General features: G+C 39.9%; 1 pseudogene; it reads left to right on the plus strand.

Annotated features, from left to right (window-relative positions):
• Positions 1-9,030: 9,030 nt before the first annotated feature.
• Positions 9,031-13,520, plus strand: part of LOC142147147 (mitogen-activated protein kinase-binding protein 1-like) — a 51,784-nt pseudogene continuing 47,294 nt past the window's right edge.

A 13,520-nucleotide genomic window follows, 5' to 3' on the forward strand; every position in this document is an offset into this window, starting at 1 on the left:
CCTGGGCCTGCTTGGTGGCCCGAGTCCCCTCTGGAGACCTAATTTTGAAAACAAAAAAATATTTTAAAAGTACTTTTTTAAAAAAAATTTGTATTGAGTGCAGGAGAATCGGTAGTGGCTAAATCCCCTTCAGCTCAGGTACCTTCAGACGCCAGGTCATGTGACTGCAGTGGTCACATGGTACTCGGTGGGCTGCTGGATATCTTCCCATGCTGTGCAGTGGAGAATAAGGTAAGAAGAAGGTGTGATGGAGAGGGGCATGTGTCACTAAAGGTGCTGGGCATAGGGGGGGCAAGTGTGATTAAAGCATGTGGGCAGAGGGGACATATGTGAGCAAAGCTGCTAAGCAAGGGGGCATGTGTGAGTAATGCATTCTTCTGTAAGAGGGTGGCCTGGTGCTTTTCACCTAGTAGACATGCACCCAATGATGTACTGCCACACCCCCAATTGTACGACCACTCGCATGGGAAAAAAATGTTTGCGGCGGCACAACATTTTTTTAACTATGCTTAACTATAAGGGAGGACCCATGGAGTTGCTGTACTGAGGCCATGAATTTCACTAGGCAGCTCTGTATGTGTGTGTATATATATATATATATATATATATATATATATACACACACACACACACAACTGGTACACCTGGGCTTGACTAGATTTTAGCCGGCACTCCGATAGAAAAAGGTTGCAAACCCCTGTTCTATAGTTTGCCATTAGGCTGTTATTCTATATGCTTTCCACTGTCCTAGAGCTCCAGGACATGTCTTACTGCTTTGCATAATGAGGAAAGGGAAATACGCTGAAATGTAGTTTGTATTAAAGCTGTAGCGCAAAGTCAGTGGCTTTTCCATTCTGACATATACCAAATCTTGTGCTGTACTTTCCTCTGCTTGGTAGATTTGTGTAGAGCAACCTGCTCAAATTTTCACCAGTCCTGTTCTTCAATGGCAAGGCTTTTTGCTGTATATATGGGGAGTTTGCAAATGGCGTTGAAGGGAAGGTGACACCACTGATGCAGCAATCAGGCCTAGCTGTGGCCCCCACCGCTAAACTACAAAGGTTCAGGACGGATGCCCTCTTTTTACACTATGTATATATATATATATGTGACCTAGTTAGAGGGCTTTGTAAATGTGACCACTCCCGCAAGCATACAGAACCAGACTGTCTCCTGTATCACATACAGAGATCGTGCTTTGACTGGCCTATGTCCTTCTCCACCTCCTGGTTCCCTTTGATAAAGGGATTAACCAAGTGAAGAAAGGGAGCAAAATACAAATGGGCAGGAGGATACCTCAAAAGAAGTGGATGTTGGTGACTCAGATTTTGTATCGGAGGCTGTTAGCTTGCCACTGTTTGTGTATGTCCAGATTGAACAGGTGACTTGGACTCCTAGTCAGATTGTAAAGGTGATATACATCTGTTCTACAGACACCTTTCCTTGGGAATAGAATATAGTGTGGTATTCTTGCTGCCTGTAGATTACTAAAGACCCTCTCACAATCTAGTTTAATTGGTCCCATCAAATAGATGGCCACCTATGCTTTAACATTAACATTTTCTGAAATGTCTGACCTCACAATCTCTTGCTCTATGACCTCACTTGCTAGTGCTGATATGTGTTAGGTGAATGCTTAGCTGCATAAGTCCTGTTTAGTAGGACTGGGATGTGAGGACTATTAAAGATGAAGGAAAGTGTTTTGGTTCTCCGGCCCAATAAAAAAATAAGGACTAAATATCAGGTATGTGACTTGTGAGGCTTTGCAGGAAAGTAAAGTATCTACTTTTCAGTTGAGGAGTTGTGTTTTCCAGAGCAGAATATGAATACATTTTGTAGTATAACAAATGGCATGTTTTAAAGGCTCTCCTTATTAAATGTCCTTGAGGACCTATGTGGGGAGAACAAGGATTTACGTTGAATGGGTCCTTTACTACGTTCACAATGGAGACTTGCCACAGACCATTGCTGGGGGATTACTTTGGTAATTTGTTCGGTTTGCATTTGGGTGGGACAACCTGTCCCTTAAAATTGTGTGGGTGCATTCCACTAGATTGATAAAAATATAATAATAAAAATATTATTGTCTACCCGTTGGTAGATATTTAGAATGTACGCTCCATTTGGAACTGATGTGAATAATTTGTCTGTAAGCGCTGCATAATATGATTGGCCGCACGCACACCCACACGCGATGGTTGTCACCAAAACTAGTAGTAAATTCACAGTGCAGGATTCAAAGTGTATATTCTGGAGGAAGATAAGGATCAATGCAGCTGTTTATGGAATCTGCACAGCTGGAGATCAAATTTCCATATATTGTTTTTTTCAAAAGCTGAGCAAATGCAAAAGGATTCCTTAGTCGGCAAAGTTATTTCTATTCTTCCAGTAAAGTATTTTTTTCCCTATGTGTCAGCTGCATATTTCCATTTGTATGTGCTGGTGGAGCTAGCCATATGGGATTTTAATGAGCCCAAAGCACTTGTAGTGCAAAATATTCAATAGATAGTGCTGATAGATAATACTTTCTGCAGCTAGAAAAATTATTGTTTCACACTGGGGAATATGGGACACCCCAAAGCACTTGTAGTGCAAAATATTAAAAAAAATGCCTCCTCTATCCTCCTCTCTTCCTGCTCTAACAATTGCTAATAGAATTGATAGCAGAATTTCAATAATAATTGAAAGAATAAGGTATACAATAATTGCTCTGTCCCTGCTCTAATACAGCCTGTGACCTAACCCTGCTCTCTCCCTCTGTCAAATGGCGATGGATTGCTCTGGAGGCTGGTATTTATGCATTTCAAATATTGCGAGAACCGAGCTCCGAGATCCGACTATGTCACAATGACGTTTTGCCTCGATTTCAAATCCGAATGGGCGGGAGAGTCTGTGCTCGGTTCGGTACTGTCAGGCGCCGCCCAGCTCTCTAACCTAGTGCCGGGACGGACTCCTTCTCGATGGCCACTCTTCCCGTTGCTAGGCAACGGGACGTCACTTCCGGCACCACCGGAGGTTTGGGCGCATGCGCCCGAACATCGCGTCTCGTTGCTAGGCAACGAGGACGCTCAGCAGCAGTTCCTGTCGGCGGTCAGATCAGCTGACCGCCGACCTCCACTCCACCAATGGGTAAGGACTCAGCACTATTTAAACCAGACTCTGGCATCTCTAGGGTGCCAGAGTATCTAGTCTTATAGCTTGTCTCTAGGCTTTCCTGTGTTAGTGCATACCAGTTACCTGCTTTTCCCAGATTTGACTTTCTGCCTGTTTTGACTACTCTTCGGATTTCCCTTGGTTCCTGTTTGTTATCCTGGTTTGACCCTTGGCTTCCTGACGATTCTTCTGCTTCATCCTTCTGTACTTCGCTGCCTGCACGGATTTGACCCCGGACTGTTTACTACGTTTTGTTCACGTTACCTCGCTGGTGGCTACCTGGGAGAACCGCGACCGGCACGTCTTAGCCGCTAAGTCCAAAACTCCTTGCGGGGTTCCCTGGTGAAGACCTGGGGCGTGGTGTCACACTGCTTTTAATACCTGCCTCAAGCTGTGCTCTGTGCAGTTCATCCCGTTAGTTCCTGCTCTGTGTATACTTACCTGCTCAGTTCCCCTTCTCTGCCTTTGGATTGATCTTGCTGTGTATGACCTTGGACCGTGTACTGGACTCTGCTGTATTGCCTGTGACCTCAATCTCTGCCTGTTTCCTGGATTTGTTGTTTGCCGCCAGCCCTGACCTTTTTGACTGACTTCTGGACCTCGCTTATTTGCCTCATCTCAACCTGGCTATTTGGATTTATTGTCGGATCACTGCTTGATCCCTGGACTCTGTCTACTCTCCTGGACTGCCTTGTGCCTTTTGGACTGGGGTAATATTTATTTTATCAGTACCTGCCATTGTTGCTATACAGTCTCTTTAGGAAACCTGTTCAACCCTGTGGATCTTTTATTTGTGTATTTACTTTAATAAGACACTTTGCTTTACATTTTTGTTGCTATTAGTAAATACACTGGAATCATAACAGTAAGGCCTTCCAAATTATCTAACTCGTGACAGGTACCCGGATAGGCTAAGTTCGGACGGGTTCGTATCTTGGGGAACCGAGCCGGCCCATCTCTACTCAGAAGTAACTTATACAGCTGTCTTCACAAACCATCGTTATGAAAAGTTTTCTTTGGTTCCTGTAAGAAATATATAATAAACGTAGAGTGACCCAAATATGGTCTTTTCTAGCCAATGGAATTTAGCAAATTTTTTAGCATCTGTGGAGCTCTAAAGTGGGCAATGAACAAAAGTATTGACACTCTCCATGTGTGACACCACGCATCTCTGTATAAACAACCAAAACCAGGTAACTTAAAGTAGGCTTCTGAATCCTACTTAAAAATAAATAAATAAAATGCATTAAACGCTTGTTTGCCTTCAGTGACTTGCTGGAAATCATGTTATCTCAAGAAACTTCAGGCTTTGGATTGATCATGACTACGTTAATATAATAATTTTCCTATGACATTCTATAGTTTGCCATTAGGCTGTTATTCTATATGCTTTCCACTGTCCTAGAGCTCCAGGACATGTCTTACTGCTTTGCATAATGAGGAAAGGGAAATACGCTGAAATGTAGTTTGTATTAAAGCTGTAGCACAAAGCCAGTGGCTTTTCCATTCTGACATATACCAAATCTTGTGCTGTACTTTCCTCTGCTTGGCAGATTTGTGTAGAGCAACCTGCTCAAATTTTCACCAGTCCTGTTCTTCAATGGCAAGGCTTTTTGCTGTATATATGGGGAGTTTGCAAATGGCGTTGAAGGGAAGGTAACACCACTGATGCAGCAATCAGGCCTAGCTGTGGCCCCCACCGCTAAACTACAAAGGTTCAGGATGGATGCCCTCTTTTTACACTATGTATATATATATATATATATATATATATATATATATATATATATATATATGACCTAGTTAGAGGGCTTTGTAAATGTGACCACTTCCGCAAGCATACAGAACCAGACTGCCTCCTGTATCACATACAGAGATCGTGCTTTGACTGGCCTATGTCCTTCTCCACCTCCTGGTTCCCTTTGATAAAGGGATTAACCAAGTGAAGAAAGGGAGCAAAATACAAATGGGCAGGAGGATACCTCAAAAGAAGTGGATGTTGGTGACTCAGATTTTGTATCGGAGGCTGTTAGCTTGCCACTGTTTGTGTATGTCCAGATTGAACAGGTGACTTGGACACCTAGTCAGATTGTAAAGGTGATATACATCTGTTCTACAGACACCTTTCCTTGGGAATAGAATATAGTGTGGTATTCTTGCTGCCTGTAGATTACTAAAGACCCTCCCACAATCTAGTTTAATTGGTCCCATCAAATAGATGGCCACCTATGCTTTAACATTAACATTTTCTGAAATGTCTGACCTCATAATCTCTTGCTCTATGACCTCACTTGCTAGTGCTGATATGTGTTAGGTGAATGCTTAGCTGCATAAGTCCTGTTTAGTAGGACTGGGATGTGAGGACTCCTAAAGATGAAGGAAAGTGTTTTGGTTCTCCGACCCAAGAAGAAAATAAGGACTAAATATCAGGTATGTGACTTGTGAGACTTTGCAGGAAAGTAAAGTATCTACTTTTCAGTTGAGGAGTTGTGTTTTCCAGAGCAGAATATGAATACATTTTGTAGTATAACAAATGGCATGTTTTAAAGGCTCTCCTTATTAAATGTCCTTGAGGACCTATGTGGGTAGAACAAGGATTTACGTTGAATGGGTCCTTTACTACGTTCACAATGGAGGCTTGCCACAGACCATTGGTAGGTGGATTACTTTGGTAATTTGTTCGGTTTACATTTGGGTGGGACAACCTGTCCCTTAAAATTGTGTGGGTGCATTCCACTAGATTGATAAAAATATAATAATAAAAATACACTGCTTAATTGGATTCTGATAAAAAGGACCCGTTGGTAGATATTTAGAATGTACGCTCCATTTGGAACTGATGTGAATAATTTATCTGTAAGCGCTGCATAATATGATTGGCCGCACGCACACCCACACGCGATGGTTGTCACCAAAACTGGTAGTAAATTCACAGTGCAGGGTTCAAAGTGTATATTCTGGAGGAAGATAAGGATCAATGCAGCTGTTTATGGAATCTGCACAGCTGGAGATCAAATTTCCATATATTGTTTTTTTGCCAAAAGCTGAGCAAATGCAAAGGGATTCCTTAGTCGGCAAAATTATTTCTATTCTTCCAGTAAAGTATTTGTTTCCCTATGTGTCAGATACATATTTCCATTTGCATGTGCTGGTGGAGCCAGCCATATGGGATTTTAATGAGCCCAAAGCACTTGTAGTGCAAAATATTCAATAGATACTGCTGCTATATATGACTTTTTGCAGCCAGATAAATTATTGTTTCACACTGGGGAATATGAGACACCCCAAAGCACTTGACAGCAAAATATTCAAAATATACTGCTGCTAAATATGACTTTTTGCAGCCAGAAATATTATTGTTTCACACTGGGGAATATGAGACACCCCAAAGCACTTGTAGTGCAAAATATTCAATAGATACTGCTGCTAGATAATACTTTTTGCAGCCAGAAAAATTATTGTTTCACACTGGGGAATATGGGACACCAGAAAGCACTTGTAGTGCAAAATATTCAATAGATAGAGCTGCTAGATATGACTTTTTGCAGCCAGAAATATTATTCTTTCACACTGTGGAATATGGGACACCCCAAAGCACTTGTAGTTCAAAATATTCAATAGATACTGCTGCTATATATGACTTTTTGCAGCCAGAAAAATTATTGTTTCACACTGGGGAATATGGGACACCAGAAAGCACTTGTAGTGCAAAATATTCAATAGATAGAGCTGCTAGATATGACTTTTTGCAGCCAGAAATATTATTCTTTCACACTGTGGAATATGGGACGCCCCAAAGCACTTGTAGTTCAAAATATTCAATAGATTCTGCTGCTATATATGACTTTTTGCAGCCAGAAAAATTATTGTTTCACACTGGGGAATATGGGACACCAGAAAGCACTTGTAGTGCAAAATATTCAATAGATACTGCTGCTATATATGACTTTTTACAGCCAGATAAATTATTGTTTCACACTGGGGAATATGAGACACCCCAAAGCACTTGACAGCAAAATATTCAAAAGATACTGCTGCTAAATATGACTTTTTGCAGCCAGAAAAATTATTGTTTCACACTGGGGAATATGAGACACCCCAAAGCTTTTGTAGTGCAAAATATTCAAAAAAATGCCTCCTCCTCTCTTCCTGCTCCAACAATTGCTAATAGAATTGATAGCAGAATTTCAATAATAATTGAAAGAATAAGATATACAATAATTGCTCTGTCCCTGCTCTAATACAGCCTGTGACCTAACCCTGCTCTCTCCCTCTGTCAAATGGCGATGGATTGCTCTGGAGGCTGGTATTAATGCATTTCAAATATCGCGAGAACCGAGCTCCGAGATCCGACTACGTCACGATGACGTTTTGCCTCGATTTCAAATCCGAATGGGCGGGAGAGTCTACTCGGTTCGGTACTCGGATAGGCTAAGTTCGGACGGGTTCGTATCTCGGGGAACCGAGCCCGCCCATCTCTACTCAGAAGTAACTTATACAGCTGTCTTCACAAACAATCGTTATGAAAAGTATGCTTTGGTTCCTGTAAGGAATATATAATAAACTTAGAGTGACCCAAATATGGTCTTTTCTAGCCAATGGAATTTAGCAAATTTTCTAGCATCTGTGGAGCTCTAAAGTGGGCAATGAACAAAAGTATTGACTCTCTCCATCTGTGACACCACGCATCTCTGTATAAACAACCAAAACCAGGTAGCTTAAAGTAGACTTCTTAATCCTACTTAAAAATAAATAAATAAAATGCATTAAACGCTTGTTTGCCTTCAGTGACTTGCTGGAAATCATGTTATCTAAAGAAACTTCAGGCTTTGGATTGATCATGACTACGTTAATATAATAATTTTCCTATGACATTCTATAGTTTGCCATTAGGCTGTTATTCTATATGCTTTCCACTGTCCTAGAGCTCCAGGACATGTCTAACTGCTTTGCATAATGAGGAAAGGGTAATACGCTGAAATGTAGTTTGTATTAAAGCTGTAGCGCAAAGTCAGTGGCTTTTCCATTCTGACATATACCAAATCTTGTGCTGTACTTTCCTCTGCTTGGCAGATTTGTGTAGAGCAACCTGCTCAAATTTTCACCAGTCCTGTTCTTCAATGGCAAGGCTTTTTGCTGTATATATGGGGAGTTTGCAAATGGCGTTGAAGGGAAGGTGACACCACTGATGCAGCAATCAGGCCTAGCTGTGGCCCCCACCGCTAAACTACAAAGGTTCAGGACGGATGCCCTCTTTTTACACTATATATATATATATATATATATATATATATATATATGACCTAGTTAGAGGGCTTTGTAAATGTGACCACTCCCGCAAGCATACAGAACCAGACTGTCTCCTGTATCACATACAGAGATCATGCTTTGACTGGCCTATGTCCTTCTCCACCTCCTGGTTCCCTTTGATAAAGGGATTAACCAAATGAAGAAAGGGAGCAAAATACAAATGGGCAGGAGGATACCTCAAAAAGAGTGGATGTTGGTGACTCAGATTTTGTATCGGAGGCTGTTAGCTTGCCACTGTTTCTGTATGTCCAGATTGAACAGGTGCCTTGGACACCTAGTCAGATTGTAAAGGTGATATACATCTGTTCTACAGACACCTTTCCTTGGGAATAGAATATAGTGTGGTATTTTTGCTGCCTGTAGATTACTAAAGACCCTCCAACAATCTAGTTTAATTGGTCCCATCAAATAGATGGCCACCTATGCTTTAACATTAACATTTTCTGAAATGTCTGACCTCACAATCTCTTGCTCTATGACCTCACTTGCTAGTGCTGATATGTGTTAGGTGAATGCTTAGCTGCATAAGTCCTGTTTAGTAGGACTGGGATGTGAGGACTCCTAAAGATGAAGGAAAGTGTTTTGGTTCTCCGACCCAAGAAGAAAATAAGGACTAAATATCAGGTATGTGACTTGTGAGACTTTGCAGGAAAGTAAAGTATCTACTTTTCAGTTGAGGAGTTGTGTTTTCCAGAGCAGAATATGAATACATTTTGTAGTATAACAAATGGCATGTTTTAAAGGCTCTCCTTATTAAATGTCCTTGAGGACCTATGTGGGTAGAACAAGGATTTATGTTGAATGGGTCCTTTACTACGTTCACAATGGAGGTTTGCCACAGACCATTGGTAGGGGGATTACTTTGGTAATTTGTTCAGTTTACATTGGGTGGGACAACCTGTCCCTTAAAATTGTGTGGGTGCATTCCACTAGATTGATAAAAATATAATAATAAAAATACACTGCTTAATTGGATTCTGATAAAAAGGACCCGTTGGTAGACATTTAGAATGTACGCTCCATTTGGAACTGATGTGAATAATTTGTCTGTAAGCGCTGCATAATATGATTGGCCGCACGCACACCCACACGCGATGGTTGTCACCAAAACTGGTAGTAAATTCACAGTGCAGGGTTCAAAGTGTATATTCTGGAGGAAGATAAGGATCAATGCAGCTGTTTATGGAATCTGCACAGCTGGAGATCAAATTTCCATATATTGTTTTTTTTGCCAAAAGCTGAGCAAATGCAAAGGGATTCCTTAGTCGGCAAAATTATTTCTATTCTTCCAGTAAAGTATTTGTTTCCCTATGTGTCAGATACATATTTCCATTTGCATGTGCTGGTGGAGCCAGCCATATGGGATTTAAATGAACTGTACAGACAATGTAACACTACCCTTTTAAAATGCTATTTTGTACTCTGCAGTAACTCTTTAAGTTGTACCGATCACTACAATGTGTGTTGGGTCAAGGGTTCTTAATAACTTCATGAACAGTATTCTAATGAATTTTGGTTCAGCTGACAGAATTGGCTTCTTGGTGCAGAGGAGGCTCTTACTACACCCTATAGCAACCATCAGAGGTTTTAATTTTTTTTTTTTTTAAATACACTGGGAAAGACAGAATCTGGTTCATATGGTTACAGTAGTCTTTTGTGTTTACCCCACCTTCTCTATGTAACCGTTTGAGAGCTTTAATCTGTTGAAATACAAGGTATTGCAGTCTTGTTAGCATGGTAAAATACAGGAAGTATAGATAAATATACTCACTGGAAGAGTCCAAATTCTTTTAAAATTCTCTACCTTAACACTTGGAATGTAGTAAAGTTGCTATCTGCTAAATGCCTGTTACATCACCCTTATTTCTTGTTGGCGGCTGTGTTCTAATTTAAAATGTTGGCAACTGCATACTTCACATGTTTGTTATTTTACTGAAAATGTGTCCATGGATTTTGTAGCATACACACACTAGTCGGACCAAGAAAAAATATTGGTGGGGATATTTGTTTTCATGGTTTGGAATGTTCCTAGTACCTTCCACAAAACAATGAAATTACTAAATCTGTTCCAAGGTGAGTATAATTATTTCTGCTTGGATACTACATGGGGTGTAGTTATTTTGGAATGTGTCCAAAGATGAGCTGATAGGATTTCAAGGGAATCTTTTCTCTCACAAACATGATAAATCTCACTGGTATAAACAAGTCCAGTGTGTTCTAGGTTCAAACACACAATAGTAAAGCTCTTCATGTACAGTGGATGCTTGACATAAGCTGAGAAATATTCAGAAATATGACCATTGGCAGCTAGATGTGACTTTCGTGGCTCACAGCTGTAAATGAGAAAGCTGCCAGAATGTTGAGCTGCATTATCTTCAATACATATTACTTATTGTAAGGGATTATAACCAAACATGTATTTAACCTACAACAAAACAAGTAGTAGAATAGACATTATAATGGGAATGCTAGCTGGACCAGACAATAATGGCTTTCACTCACAAACGTGCATGTGAAAAACATAGGAATTATATGATTTAAAACACACTTTGTTTTTGTGGGTAGTTTTTTCACAAAAATTGGAAATTACCTAATTGAATCATCCCCAAAAAAGAAGATATTGTAAGCTAATTTAGGCAGAAATATCTAAATCCCTAATATTACAAGGGAAATACATACAGCATGGAAATAGAATGTATATACATAAAAGGGTAATAAAAATTGCTCCTGGATGAGTTATAAACAGCTAAGGGCAAACATTGCATTGAGATTGCCAAATGCTGGGGTCCCTCTCCCATTCAAATTCTTTTTGACGTGCACAGCTTTTAGTGTGGATTTAATAAAAGTCATTGTAATGGTGGGGGGCATCATATTTTAATAATTCTGTATGCTTCCAATTGCTGGTATCAAACATCTGCAACACCAGACATCTTCGGTACTCACTAGCTTCTAAGTGTCAAGCTCCACTATGACTCCATAGCAGAACAGGGATTTAAGATTTGTCACCAAATAATTATCTCGCCAACAGCCTAAAATACTCAAACACCAGCTAACCCCAAATTATAGGGATTAAAAACCACAATGGGTCAATTAAAAAAAACATTTTTCTCCTCAGTGATTAAGAACTACTGTGGGTGGATCTGAGCTCATTGCTCGCATAGATTGTAACCTTGCAGGCAGGGCCTTCTCACCTCTTTGTCTCTATTACCTAGTATTGTCTATTACTACGTTTCTCCCCAATTGTAAAGCGCTAGAGAATTTGCTGGCGCTATATAAAAAAATGTTGATTTGTGCCAGTTTTAATTTGTAATATTTACCAAACACAAGGCCTATAGAAAACATCAATTAGCTTGAGACCTCTAGTATAACACATAGGGGGGAATTGAATTCTCCGAGTTGTTGTTTAGATCAACACGGGGAGCGCACTGTTATTTACTACGGTAATAGATGTGCATAATTACTGTTCGTACAGTAATTTCAACACTCATTTGTACTTGCAGCTCTGTGAGTAGTCGGCAAAAATCTGTTAAAATTACCGTATGAACGGTAATTCGCGCCCCATGTTTTTATTTAGGAAGACACGGAAATTAAATATGCCCATAGAGTAAGAATCTTTGTTTACAGTTAATTGAACCCACAATTATACAAGCTACAGCAGTGGTTTGCAACCACTTTGATGTAGACATACCTGCTATACAGATGACACATTCATAACATTAATGTCAAAATATTGTAATAAATCCAGAAAGTTTAATAAATCCTCAGTTTGATGTCCTAAGGGAATTATAGCTACCTTGTTTACTTTTACTATTAAAGTATAGTTCACACATAGTCCTGTGGCACATCTTCAACTTAAGTAAGTTTCCTCCTATTACTAAAGGTCTCTTGTGATACAGCCAGCCTTATATACTAGTTGTGTAGCAATGAATTATAGTAACAGATTTTGTTTGGACATGGCAATATGAGCAAAAATTGTATTGCAAACACTATGAACCCGATTCATCTTTAGACATAAATCCCGTTGCGTACAGTTTCTTGCGTGAAATTGCTCTGCCCATTCTCAAACTGCGTTTTCGCCAGGAAATGCAATTGCTCCAATTCATGTCCAAACACAAATGATATTTCTAACTGCCTGTGACTTGAATGCACATAGATAATGTACAGTAAGGGCATGCTGAGATCGAGTGCACATGTTTTTTAGCTAGATCACTTGCACCAGTTACATGGCAGGTGATAGTGATGACTACTTGTATGCCAGAACACATGTTTGCAAGTAAGAGGAATTATAAAAATGCATTTTATGTACAGTACACATTAAGAACTTTCTCTATTTCATGTGTTTAAATATATATTTTTGATTATTAAAGCAATGTACAACTATTATAGAGTGTTTGTGTTCATGTGTTCTGATGGGACTTGTTGATATTGCATATATGCATGCGTGTATTCTGCACGGTGTTCTGTCTGCATACCGTAATTAACATATAGCCAGAGTGTACCTGTGTGCTGGGTTTATAGCTTTGATTTGTCTGCAACAGGTGACATTGGAGAAGGTTCTGGGCATCACAGTGTCAGCTGGAAGAGGTCTATCCTGTGACCCAAAGACTGGTCTTGTCGCATATCCAGCTGGGTAAGTTGATTTTTATTTTTGTCATTTCATAGGGTGTTTTGTACAGCAGAGTGTGTAGTACTTTGTCAGAGAGGTGAAAACAGCAATGTTCTATGTTCTTGCATTTTTAATGTGTCGCACTTCTTACTTTCATAACTAATTTGCGTTAATTCAGTTAGAAGTACCAGTAGGGTCTGTCTCTCTCATAAAGGGCTCTCTCTCCTTTAATAAAATGTCAACAAGAGGAAACATTTGCAATTTAGAAAATTAAGCATGTCCAAGTTATAAACCAAGAATAAGAAAATGGTCCCCATGGGGACAACCCCAGAATACTATGTGTCTATTCTTTACAAACCTAATATTGTGCACATGATGCTGCTCTGAAAGTATACATAATATTCTGTTGGCTATTAAGTGAATGGGAAATGCTGGGTAGTATGGGAGAAGG

The sequence above is a fragment of the Mixophyes fleayi genome, chromosome 1 (assembly GCF_038048845.1).
Source record: "Mixophyes fleayi isolate aMixFle1 chromosome 1, aMixFle1.hap1, whole genome shotgun sequence".
Classification (NCBI taxonomy): Eukaryota; Metazoa; Chordata; class Amphibia; order Anura; family Limnodynastidae; genus Mixophyes; species Mixophyes fleayi.